The following is a 12,570-nucleotide window of genomic DNA, read 5'->3' as shown; positions in this document are numbered from 1 at the left end:
TTTTCTTGCCTTGTTATCAAGAGCTGCTTGCATATTTTGGTAAGACTTTGTAGAAATAAAATGCCTTTTAATGAAATAATTCAAGTATACTGCTTAAAAAAACTTGTAGATTAACAAAAATACTACCATTCCAAATGTTAAATTTATCATCATTTTTGCTAAACTTGCAGATAAAAATTAGACATTACTGTTTTCATTGAAAACAGATGACCTAAGAGTGAATGTTATAATACAACATAATATGATTGCAGCTTCTAATGTATTAACTTGATCACACCAACACCTCTGCAGCATTGGATGGTTGCTGGCATTGTCAGGTGAAAATTGAAGTACTGGGAAAAATGGCTACATGGAGATACTGGGTTGAGTGGCATCTTTTTCAAAGGTTGGGAAAACAGTAGTTAGAAATTATGCTACAATTCATATGTTAGCTTTAAATAGAAAAAAACGACACTTTGTTACCAATCTCTTTTACAACAACAAAATAAATTGAAACTTCTTTAGTTCTTTAATCAGTTGATTTCTGTATTATGTTATTTTTTATGGTTAAAAGCTAAATGATTTTAGGATAAAATGTATTCTCATTAGCAGAGAAAGAACAGAGTTTATAATTGAACAAACAACACATCTAACATTGGATATTAGCAGGAAAGGCTTCTTAAAAGTGGACCAGATGAATAAGTTCAGTATTGACAAATCATGTTTTCACTGGGGATTGAACCCAGGCCCTTCCATGAGTAAAGCAGATGTGATAACCCTTACACTTTGAAACAAAGATGAGGGGACCATGGGTGGCCAAGTTTGTATGATCACAAATGTGCATGATCACTTTGTTACCAATTTATTATACAATAACAAAATAAATTTTAACTTCTTTAGTTCTTTAATCAGTTGTTTGCTCTATTACGATAGTTTTTTATGGTTGAAAGCTAAATGTTTTTAAGATAAAATGTATTCTCATTAGCAGTGAAGAAACAGTTTGTAAGTGAACAAACAACATATTTCAAATTGGGCAGTAGCAGGAAAGCCTTCCTTAAAGTATACCTGTTGGTATAAGTCATTATTAATAAATATGATTTCACTGGGGATTGAACCCAGGACCTTCTGCGTGTAAAGCAGATGTGATAACCACTACACTATGAAACCAAGATGGAGGCTGTTCTCACATGGTTGGTCAAACTTGCAAGATCAAAAATTTTAGTTAAAACTTAGTAAAGAGTAATGAGCACAATGTCCAATAAACCTGTATATATCTATTTCAAATGAACATTTTACAAAGTTTTTCAAGCTAATAATATTTATATTTGAAAAAAATATGCATTATTTCTAGCAACTTGAACATTTGTATTCTACTGACATGAGATTTAACAAGAATGTCTTGCTATGTATTTTCTTGCCTTGTTATCAAGAGCTGCTTGCATATTTTGGTAAGACATTGTAGAAATAAAATGCCCTTTAATGACATAATTCAAGTATACTGCTTAAAAAAAACTTGTAGGATAACAAAAATACTACCATTCCAAATGTTAAATTTATCATCATTTTTGCTAAACTTGCAGATAAAAATTAGACATTTCTGTTTTCATTGAAAACAGATGATCTAAGAGTGAATGTTATAATACAACATAATATGATTGCAGCTTCTAATGTATTAACTTGATCACACCAACACCTCTGCAGCATTGGATGGTTACTGGCATTGTCAGGTGAAAATTGAAGTACTGGGAAAAATGGCTACATGGAGATACTGGGTTGAGTGGCATCTTTTTCAAAGGTTGGGAAAACAGTAGTTAGAAATTATGCTACAATTCATATGTTAGCTTTAAATAGAAAAAAACGACACTTTGTTACCAATCTCTTTTACAACAACAAAATAAATTGAAACTTCTTTAGTTCTTTAATCAGTTGATTGCTGTATTATGTTATTTTTTATGGTTAAAAGCTAAATGATTTTAGGATAAAATGTTTTCTCATTAGCAGAGAAAGAACAGAGTTTATAATTGAACAAACAACACATCTAACATTGGATGTTAGCAGGAAAGGCTTCTTAAAAGTGGACCAGTTGAATAAGTACAGTATTGACAAATCCAGTTTTACTGGGGATTGAACCCAGGATCTTCCACGAGTGAAGCAGATGTGATAACCCTTACACTATGAAACCAAGATGAGTGGACAATGGTTGGCAAAGTTTGTATGATCAGAAATGTGCATGATCACTTTGTTACCAATTTATTGTTCAATAACAAAATAAATAGAAATTTCATTAGTTCTTTAATCAGTTGTTTGCTCTATTATGATAGTTTTTTTATGGTTGAAGGCTAAATGTTTTTAAGATAAATTGTATTCTCATTAGCAGTGAAGAAACAGTTTGCAAGTGAACAAACAACATATTTCACATTGGGCAGTAGCAGGAAAGCCTTCCATATAGTATACCTGTTGGTAGAGGTCATGATTAATAAATTTGATTTTACTGGGGACTGAACCCAGGACCTTCTGTGTGTATAGCAGGTGTGATTACCACTACACTATGAAACCAAGACGGAGGCTGTACTTACATGGTTGGTCAAACTTGCATGATCAAAAATTTCAGTTAAAACTTAGTAAAGAGTAATGAGCACAATGTCAAATAAACCTGTATATATCTATTTCAAATGAAACATTTTACAAAGTTTTTCAAGCTAATAATGTTTATATTTGAAAAAAATATGCCTTATTTCTAGCAACTTGTACATTTGTATTCTACAGACAAGAGATTTAACAAGATTGTCTTGCTATGTATTTTCTTGCCTTGTTATCAAGAGCTGCTTGCATATTTTGGTAAGACTTTGTAGAAATAAAATGCCTTTTAATGACATAATTCAAGTATACTGCTTAAAAAAAACTTGTAGATTAACAAAAATACTACCATTCCAAATGTTAAATTTATCATCATTTTTACTAAACTTGCAGATAAAAATTAGACATTTCTGTTTTTATTGGAAACAGATGACCTAAGAGTGAATGTTATAATACAACATAACATGATTGCAGATTCTAATGTATTAACTTGATCACACCAACGCTCTGCAGCATTGGATGGTTGCTGGCATTGTCAGGTAAAAATTGAAGTACTGGGAAAAATGGCTACATGGAGATACTGGGTTGAGTGGCATCTTTTAAAAAGGTTGGGAAAACAGTAGTTAGAAATGATGCTACAATTCATTTGTTAGCTTTAATTAGAAAAAAACGACACTTTGTTACCAATCTCTTTTACAATAACAAAATAAAATGAAATTTCTTTAGTTCTTGAATCAGTTGTTTGCTGTATTATGATATTTTTTATGGTTAAAAGCTAAATGATTTTGGGATAAAATGTATTCTCATTAGCAGAGAAAGAACAGAGTTTATAATTGAATAAACAACACATCTAACATTGGATATTAGCAAGAAAGGCTTCTTAAAAGTGAACCAGTTGAATGAGTTCAGTATTGTCAAATCTGTTTTCACTGGGGATTGAACCCAGTACCTTCCATGAGTAAGGCAGATGTGATAACCCTTACACTATGAAACCAGGATGAGTGGACAATGGGTGGCCAAGTTTGTATGATCACAATTGTGCATGATCACTTTGTTACCAATTTATTATACAATAACAAAATAAATTGAAACTTCTTTAGTTCTTTAATCAGTTGTTTGCTCTATTATGATAGTTTTTTATGGTTGAAAGCTAAATGTTTTTAAGATAAAATGTATTCTCATTAGCAGTGAAGAAACAGTTTGTTAGTGAACAAACAACATATTTCACATTGGGCAGTAGCAGGAAAGCCTTCCTTAAAGTATACCTGTTGGTATAGGTCATGATTAATAAATATGATTTCACTGGGGATTGAACCCAGGACCTTCTGCGTGTAAAGCAGATGTGATAACCACTACACTATGAAACCAAGATGGAGGCTGTGCTCACATGGTTGGTCAAACTTGCAAGATCAAAAATTTTAGTTAAAACTTTGTAAAGAGTAATGAGCACAATGTCAAATAAACCTGTATATATCTATTTCAAATGAAACATTTTACAAAGTTTTTCAAGCTAATAATATTTATATTTGAAAAAAATATGCATTATTTCTAGCAACTTGAACATTTGTATTCTACTGACATGAGATTTAAGAAGATTTCCTTGCTATGTATTTTCTTGCCTTGTTATCAAGAGCTGCTTGCATATTTTGGTAAGACTTTGTAGAAATAAAATGCCTTTTATTAACATAATTCAAGTATACTGCTTAAAAAAAACTTGTAGGATAACAAAAATACTACCATTCAAATGTTAAATTTATCATCATTTTTGCTAAACTTGCAGATAAAAATTAGACATTTCTGTTTTCATTGAAAACAGATGACCTAAGAGTGAATGATATAATACAAAATTTGATTGCAGCTTCTAATGTATTAACTTGATCACACCAACGCTCTGCAGCATTGGATGGTTACTGGCATTGTCAGGTGAAAATTGAAGTACTGGGAAAAATGGCAACATGGAAATACTGGGTTGAGTGGCATCTTTTTCAAAGGTTGGGAAAACAGTAGTTAGAAATGATGCTACAATTCATATGTTAGCTTTGAATAGAAAAAAATGACACTTTGTTACCAATCTCTTTTACAATAACAAAATAAATTAAAACTTCCTTAGTTCTTTAATCAGTTGTTTGCTGTATTATGATATTTTTTATGGTTAAAAGCTGAATGATTTTAGGATAAAATGTATTCTCATTAGCCGAGAAAGAATATAGTTTCTAATTGAATAAACAACATATCTAACGTTGGATATTAGCAGGAAAGGGTTCTTAAAAGTGGACCAGTTGAATAAGTTCATTATTTTCATATCTGGTTTCACTGGGGATTGAACCCAGCACTTTCCACAAGCAAAGCAGATGTGATAACCCTTAAGCTATGAAACCAGGATGAGTAGACAATGGGTGGCCAAGTTTGTATGATCAAAAATGTGCATGATCACTTTGTTACCAATTTATTATACAATAACAAAATAAATTGAAACTTCTTTAGTTCTTCAATCAGCTGTTTGCTCTATTATGATAGTTTTTTATGGTTGAAGGCTAAATGTTTTTATGATAAAATGTATTCTCATTAGCAGTGAAGAAACAGTTTGTAAGTGAACAAACAACATATTTGACTTTGTGCAGTAGCAGGAAAGCCTTCCTTTAAGTATACTTGTTGGTATAGGTCACGATTAATAAATTTGATTTCACTGGGGATTGAACCCAGGACTTTCTGCATGTAAAGCAGATGTGATAACCACTACACTATGAAACCAAGATGGGGGCTGTTCTCACATGATTGGTCAAACTTGCATGATCAAAAATTTCAGTTAAAACTTAGTAAAGAGTAATGAGCACAATGTCAAATAAACCTGTATATATCTATTTCAAATGAAACATTTTACAAAGTTTTTCAAGCTAATAATGTTTATATTTGAAAAAAATATGCCTTATTTCTAGCAACTTGTACATTTGTATTCTACAGACAAGAGATTTAACAAGATTGTCTTGCTATGTATTTTCTTGCCTTGTTATCAAGAGCTGCTTGCATATTTTGGTAAGACTTTGTAGAAATAAAATGCCTTTTAATGACATAATTCAAGTATACTGCTTAAAAAAAACTTGTAGATTAACAAAAATACTACCATTCCAAATGTTAAATTTATCATCATTTTTACTAAACTTGCAGTTAAAAATTAGACATTTCTGTTTTCATTGAAAACAGATGACCTAAGAGTGAATGTTATAATACAACATAACATGATTGCAGCTTCTAATGTATTAACTTGATCACACCAACGCTCTGCAGCATTGGATGGTTGCTGGCATTGTCAGGTAAAAATTGAAGTACTGGGAAAAATGGCTACATGGAGATACTGGGTAGAGTGGCATCTTTTAAAAAGGTTGGGAAAACAGTAGTTAGAAATTATGCTACAATTCATTTGTTAGCTTTAATTAGAAAAAAACGACACTTTGTTACCAATCTCTTTTACAATAACAAAATAAAATGAAATTTCTTTAGTTCTTGAATCAGATGTTTGCTGTATTATGATAATTTTTATCGTTAAAAGCTAAATGAATTTAGGATAATATGTATTCTCATTAGCAGAGAAAGAACAGAGTTTATAATTGAACAAACAACACATCTAACATTGGATATTAGCAGGAAAGGCATCTTAAAAGTGGACCAGATTGAATAAGTTCAGTATTGACAAATCTGGTTTCACTGGGGATTGAACCCAGGACCTTCCATGAGTAAAGCAGATGTGATAACCCTTACACTATGAAACCAAGATGGGTGGATGATGGGTGGCCAAGTTTGTATGATCACAAATGTGCATGATCACTTTGTTACCAATTTTTTATACAATAACAAAATAAATTTAAACTTCTTTAGTTCTTTAATCAGTTGTTTGCTCTATTATGATAGTTTTTTATGGTTGAAAGCTAAATGTTTTTAAGATAAAAAGTATTCTCATTAGCAGTGAAGAAACAGTTTGTAAGTGAACAAACAACATATTTCACATTGGGCAGTAGCAGGAAAGCCTTCCTTAAAGTATACCTGTTGGTATAAGTCATTATTAATAAATATGATTTCACTGGGGATTGAACCCAGGACCTTTTGCATGTAAAGCAGATGTGATAACCACTACACTATGAAACCAAGATGGAGGCTGTTCTCACATGGTTGGTCAAACTTGCAAGATCAAAAATTTTAGTTAAAACTTAGTAAAGAGTAATGAGCACAATGTCCAATAAACCTGTATATATCTATTTCAAATGAACATTTTACAAAGTTTTTCAAGCTAATAATATTTATATTTGAAAAAAATATGCATTATTTCTAGCAACTTGAACATTTGTATTCTACTGACATGAGATTTAACAAGATTGTCTTGCTATCTATTTTCTTGCCTTGTTATCAAGAGCTGCTTGCATATTTTGGTAAGACTTTGTAGAAATAAAATGCTTTTTAATGACATAATTCAAGTATACTGCTTAAAAAAAACTTGTAGATTAACAAAAATACTACCATTCCAAATGTTAAATTTATCATCATTTTTGCTAAACTTGCAGATAAAAATTAGACATTTCTGTTTTCATTGAAAACAGATGACCTAAGAGTGAATGTTATAATACAACATAACATGATTGCAGCTTCTAATGTATTAACTTGATCACACCAACCCTCTGCAGCATTGGATGGTTACTGGCATTGTCAGGTGAAAATTGAAGTACTGGGAAAAATGGCAACATGGAAATACTGGGTTGAGTGGCATCTTTTTCAAAGGTTGGGAAAACAGTAGTTAGAAATGATGCTACAATTCATATGTTAGCTTTGAATAGAAAAAAATGACACTTTGTTACCAATCTCTTTTACAATAACAAAATAAATTAAAACTTCCTTAGTTCTTTAATCAGTTGTTTGCTGTATTATGATATTTTTTATGGTTAAAAGCTGAATGATTTTAGGATAAAATGTATTCTCATTAGCCGAGAAAGAATATAGTTTCTAATTGAATAAACAACATATCTAACGTTGGATATTAGCAGGAAAGGGTTCTTAAAAGTGGACCAGTTGAATAAGTTCATTATTTTCATATCTGGTTTCACTGGGGATTGAACCCAGCACTTTCCACAAGCAAAGCAGATGTGATAACCCTTACGCTATGAAACCAGGATGAGTAGACAATGGGTGGCCAAGTTTGTATGATCAAAAATGTGCATGATCACTTTGTTACCAATTTATTATACAATAACAAAATAAATTGAAACTTCTTTAGTTCTTCAATCAGCTGTTTGCTCTATTATGATAGTTTTTTATGGTTGAAGGCTAAATGTTTTTATGATAAAATGTATTCTCATTAGCAGTGAAGAAACAGTTTGTAAGTGAACAAACAACATATTTCACTTTGGGCAGTAGCAGGAAAGCCTTCCTTTAAGTATACTTGTTGGTATAGGTCACGATTAATAAATTTGATTTCACTGGGGATTGAACCCAGGACTTTCTGCATGTAAAGCAGATGTGATAACCACTACACTATGAAACCAAGATGGAGGCTGTTCTCACATGATTGGTCAAACTTGCAAGATCAAAAATTTTAGTTAAAACTTAGTAAAGAGTAATGAGCACAATGTCCAATAAACCTGTATATATCTATTTCAAATGAACATTTTACAAAGTTTTTCAAGCTAATAATATTTATATTTGAAAAAAATATGCATTATTTCTAGCAACTTGAACATTTGTATTCTACTGACATGAGATTTAACAAGATTGTCTTGCTATCTATTTTCTTGCCTTGTTATCAAGAGCTGCTTGCATATTTTGGTAAGACTTTGTAGAAATAAAATGCCTTTTAATGAAATAATTCAAGTATACTGCTTAAAAAAAACTTGTAGATTAACAAAAATACTACCATTCCAAATGTTAAATTTATCATCATTTTTGCTAAACTTGCAGATAAAAATTAGACATTTCTGTTTTCATTGAAAACAGATGACCTAAGAGTGAATGTTATAATACAACATAACATGATTGCAGCTTCTAATGTATTAACTTGATCACACCAACCCTCTGCAGCATTGGATGGTTACTGGCATTGTCAGGTGAAAATTGAAGTACTGGGAAAATGGCTACATGGAAATACTGGGTTGAGTGGCATCTTTTTCAAAGGTTGGGAAAACAGTAGTTAGAAATGATGCTACAATTCATATGTTAGCTTTAATTAGAAAAAAACGACACTTTGTTACCAATCTCTTTTACAATAACAAAATAAATTGAAATTTCTTTAGTTCTTGAATCAGATGTTTGCTGTATTATGATATTTTTTATGGTTAAAAGCTAAATGAATTTAGGATAAAATGTATTCTCATTAGCAGAGAAAGAACAGAGTTTATAATTGAACAAACAACATATCTAACATTGGATATTAGCAGGAAAGGCTTCTTAAAAGTGGACCAGTTGAATAAGTTCAGTATTGACAAATCATGTTTTCACTGGGGATTGAACCCAGGCCCTTCCATGAGTAAAGCAGATGTGATAACCCTTACACTTTGAAACAAAGATGAGGGGACCATGGGTGGCCAAGTTTGTATGATCAGAAATGTGCATGATCACTTTGTTACCAATTTATTGTTCAATAACAAAATAAATAGAAATTTCTTTAGTTCTTTAATCAGTTGTTTGCTCTATTATGATAATGTTTTTTATGGTTGAAGGCTAAATGTTTTTAAGATTAATTGTATTCTCATTAGCAGTGAAGAAACAGTTTGCAAGTGAACAAACATCATATTTCACATTGGGCAGTAGCAGGAAAGCCTTCCTTATAGTATACCTGTTGGTAGAGGTCATGATTAATAAATTTGATTTCACTGGGGATTGAACCCAGGACCTTCTGTGTGTATAGCAGGTGTGATTACCACTACACTATGAAACCAAGACGGAGGCTATACTTACATGGTTGGTCAAACTTGCATGATCAAAAATTTCAGTTAAAACTTAGTAAAGAGTAATGAGCACAATGTCAAATAAACCTGTATATATCTATTTCAAATGAAACATTTTACAAAGTTTTTCAAGCTAATAATGTTTATATTTGAAAAAAATATGCCTTATTTCTAGCAACTTGTACATTTGTATTCTACAGACAAGAGATTTAACAAGATTGTCTTGCTATGTATTTTCTTGCCTTGTTATCAAGAGCTGCTTGCATATTTTGGTAAGACTTTGTAGAAATAAAATGCCTTTTAATGACATAATTCAAGTATACTGCTTAAAAAAAACTTGTAGATTAACAAAAATACTACCATTCCAAATGTTAAATTTATCATCATTTTTACTAAACTTGCAGTTAAAAATTAGACATTTCTGTTTTCATTGAAAACAGATGACCTAAGAGTGAATGTTATAATACAACATAACATGATTGCAGCTTCTAATGTATTAACTTGATCACACCAACGCTCTGCAGCATTGGATGGTTGCTGGCATTGTCAGGTAAAAATTGAAGTACTGGGAAAAATGGCTACATGGAGATACTGGGTAGAGTGGCATCTTTTAAAAAGGTTGGGAAAACAGTAGTTAGAAATTATGCTACAATTCATTTGTTAGCTTTAATTAGAAAAAAACGACACTTTGTTACCAATCTCTTTTACAATAACAAAATAAAATGAAATTTCTTTAGTTCTTGAATCAGATGTTTGCTGTATTATGATAATTTTTATCGTTAAAAGCTAAATGAATTTAGGATAATATGTATTCTCATTAGCAGAGAAAGAACAGAGTTTATAATTGAACAAACAACACATCTAACATTGGATATTAGCAGGAAAGGCTTCTTAAAAGTGGACCAGATTGAATAAGTTCAGTATTGACAAATCTGGTTTCACTAGGGATGGAACCCAGGACCTTCCATGAGTAAAGCAGATGTGATAACCCTTACACTATGAAACCAAGATGGGTGGATGATGGGTGGCCAAGTTTGTATGATCACAAATGTGCATGATCACTTTGTTACCAATTTTTTATACAATAACAAAATAAATTTAAACTTCTTTAGTTCTTTAATCAGTTGTTTGCTCTATTATGAAAGTTTTTTATGGTTGAAAGCTAAATGTTTTTAAGATAAAAAGTATTCTCATTAGCAGTGAAGAAACAGTTTGTAAGTGAACAAACAACATATTTCACATTGGGCAGTAGCAGTAAAGCCTTCCTTAAAGTATACCTGTTGGTATAAGTCATTATTAATAAATATGATTTCACTGGGGATTGAACCCAGGACCTTCTGCGTGTAAAGCAGATGTGATAACCACTACACTATGAAACCAAGATGGAGGCTCTCCTCACATGGTTGGTAAAACTTGCAAGATCAAAAATTTTAGTTAAAACTTAGTAAAGAGTAATGAGCACAATGTCCAATAAACCTGTATATATCTATTTCAAATGAACATTTTACAAAGTTTTTCAAGCTAATAATATTTATATTTGAAAAAAATATGCATTATTTCTAGCAACTTGAACATTTGTATTCTACTGACATGAGATTTAACAAGATTGTCTTGCTATCTATTTTCTTGCCTTGTTATCAAGAGCTGCTTGCATATTTTGGTAAGACTTTGTAGAAATAAAATGCCTTTTAATGACATAATTCAAGTATACTGCTTAAAAAAAACTTGTAGATTAACAAAAATACTACCATTCCAAATGTTAAATTTATCATCATTTTTGCTAAACTTGCAGATAAAAATTAGACATTTCTGTTTTCATTGAAAACAGATGACCTAAGAGTGAATGTTATAATACAACATAACATGATTGCAGCTTCTAATGTATTAACTTGATCACACCAACCCTCTGCAGCATTGGATGGTTACTGGCATTGTCAGGTGAAAATTGAAGTACTGGGAAAATGGCTACATGGAGATACTGGGTTGAGTGGCATCTTTTTCAAAGGTTGGGAAAACAGTAGTTAGAAATGATGCTACAATTCATATGTTAGCTTTAATTAGAAAAAAATGACACTGTTACCAATCTCTTTTACAATAACAAAATAAATTGAAACTTCTTTAGTTCTTTAATCATTTGTTTGCTGTATTATGATATTTTTTATGGTTAAAAGCTAAATGATTTTAGGATAAAATGTATTCTCATTAGCAGAGAAAGAACAGAGTTTATAATTGAACAAACAACACATCTAACATTGGATATTAGCAGGAAAGGCTTCATAAAAGTGGACCAGATTGAATAAGTTCAGTATTGACAAATCTGGTTTCACTGGGGATTGAACCCAGGACCTTCCATGAGTAAAGCAGATGTGATAACCCTTACACTATGAAACCAAGATGGGTGGATGTTGGGTGGCCAAGTTTGTATGATCACAAATGTGCATGATCACTTTGTTACCAATTTATTATACAATAACAAAATAAATTTTAACTTCTTTAGTTCTTTAATCAGTTGTTTGCTCTATTACGATAGTTTTTTATGGTTGAAAGCTAAATGTTTTTAAGATAAAATGTATTCTCATTAGCAGTGAAGAAACAGTTTGTAAGTGAACAAACAACATATTTCAAATTGGGCAGTAGCAGGAAAGCCTTCCTTAAAGTATACCTGTTGGTATAAGTCATTATTAATAAATATGATTTCACTGGGGATTGAACCCAGGACCTTCTGCGTGTAAAGCAGATGTGATAACCACTACACTATGAAACCAAGATGTAGGCTGTTCTCACATGGTTGGTCAAACTTGCAAGATCAAAAATTTTAGTTAAAACTTAGTAAAGAGTAATGAGCACAATGTCCAATAAACCTGTATATATCTATTTCAAATGAACATTTTACAAAGTTTTTCAAGCTAATAATATTTATATTTGAAAAAAATATGCATTATTTCTAGCAACTTGAACATTTGTATTCTACTGACATGAGATTTAACAAGAATGTCTTGCTATGTATTTTCTTGCCTTGTTATCAAGAGCTGCTTGCATATTTTGGTAAGACTTTGTAGAAATAAAATGCCTTTTAATGACATAATTC

The 12,570-nt window shown here is 31.2% G+C and overlaps 7 non-coding genes across 7 annotated transcripts; all 7 read right to left on the bottom strand.

Moving 5' to 3' along the window:
- Positions 1 to 1,073: 1,073 nt before the first annotated feature.
- Positions 1,074 to 1,146, bottom strand: TRNAV-UAC (transfer RNA valine (anticodon UAC)). Its single transcript has one exon. It is a non-coding gene; the product is annotated as a tRNA-Val (tRNA).
- Positions 1,147 to 3,850: 2,704 nt separating this feature from the next.
- Positions 3,851 to 3,923, bottom strand: TRNAV-UAC (transfer RNA valine (anticodon UAC)). The gene has a single exon. It is a non-coding gene; the product is annotated as a tRNA-Val (tRNA).
- A 1,311-nt stretch (positions 3,924 to 5,234) lies between these two features.
- TRNAV-UAC (transfer RNA valine (anticodon UAC)) lies at positions 5,235 to 5,307 on the bottom strand. The gene has a single exon. It is a non-coding gene; the product is annotated as a tRNA-Val (tRNA).
- Positions 5,308 to 6,623: 1,316 nt separating this feature from the next.
- On the bottom strand, positions 6,624 to 6,696 carry TRNAV-UAC (transfer RNA valine (anticodon UAC)). The gene has a single exon. It is a non-coding gene; the product is annotated as a tRNA-Val (tRNA).
- A 1,314-nt stretch (positions 6,697 to 8,010) lies between these two features.
- Positions 8,011 to 8,083, bottom strand: TRNAV-UAC (transfer RNA valine (anticodon UAC)). The gene has a single exon. It is a non-coding gene; the product is annotated as a tRNA-Val (tRNA).
- Positions 8,084 to 10,788: 2,705 nt separating this feature from the next.
- On the bottom strand, positions 10,789 to 10,861 carry TRNAV-UAC (transfer RNA valine (anticodon UAC)). Its single transcript has one exon. It is a non-coding gene; the product is annotated as a tRNA-Val (tRNA).
- Positions 10,862 to 12,173: 1,312 nt separating this feature from the next.
- TRNAV-UAC (transfer RNA valine (anticodon UAC)) lies at positions 12,174 to 12,246 on the bottom strand. The gene has a single exon. It is a non-coding gene; the product is annotated as a tRNA-Val (tRNA).
- Between the last annotated feature and the right edge of the window lie 324 nt (positions 12,247 to 12,570).

The sequence above is a fragment of the Taudactylus pleione genome, unplaced genomic scaffold (genome assembly GCF_031769625.1).
Source record: "Taudactylus pleione unplaced genomic scaffold, aTauple2 ptg000085l, whole genome shotgun sequence".
Classification (NCBI taxonomy): domain Eukaryota; kingdom Metazoa; phylum Chordata; class Amphibia; order Anura; family Myobatrachidae; genus Taudactylus; species Taudactylus pleione.
Note: the sequence above shows the minus strand (reverse complement) of the source record. Positions and strands in the feature narration are given on the sequence as shown.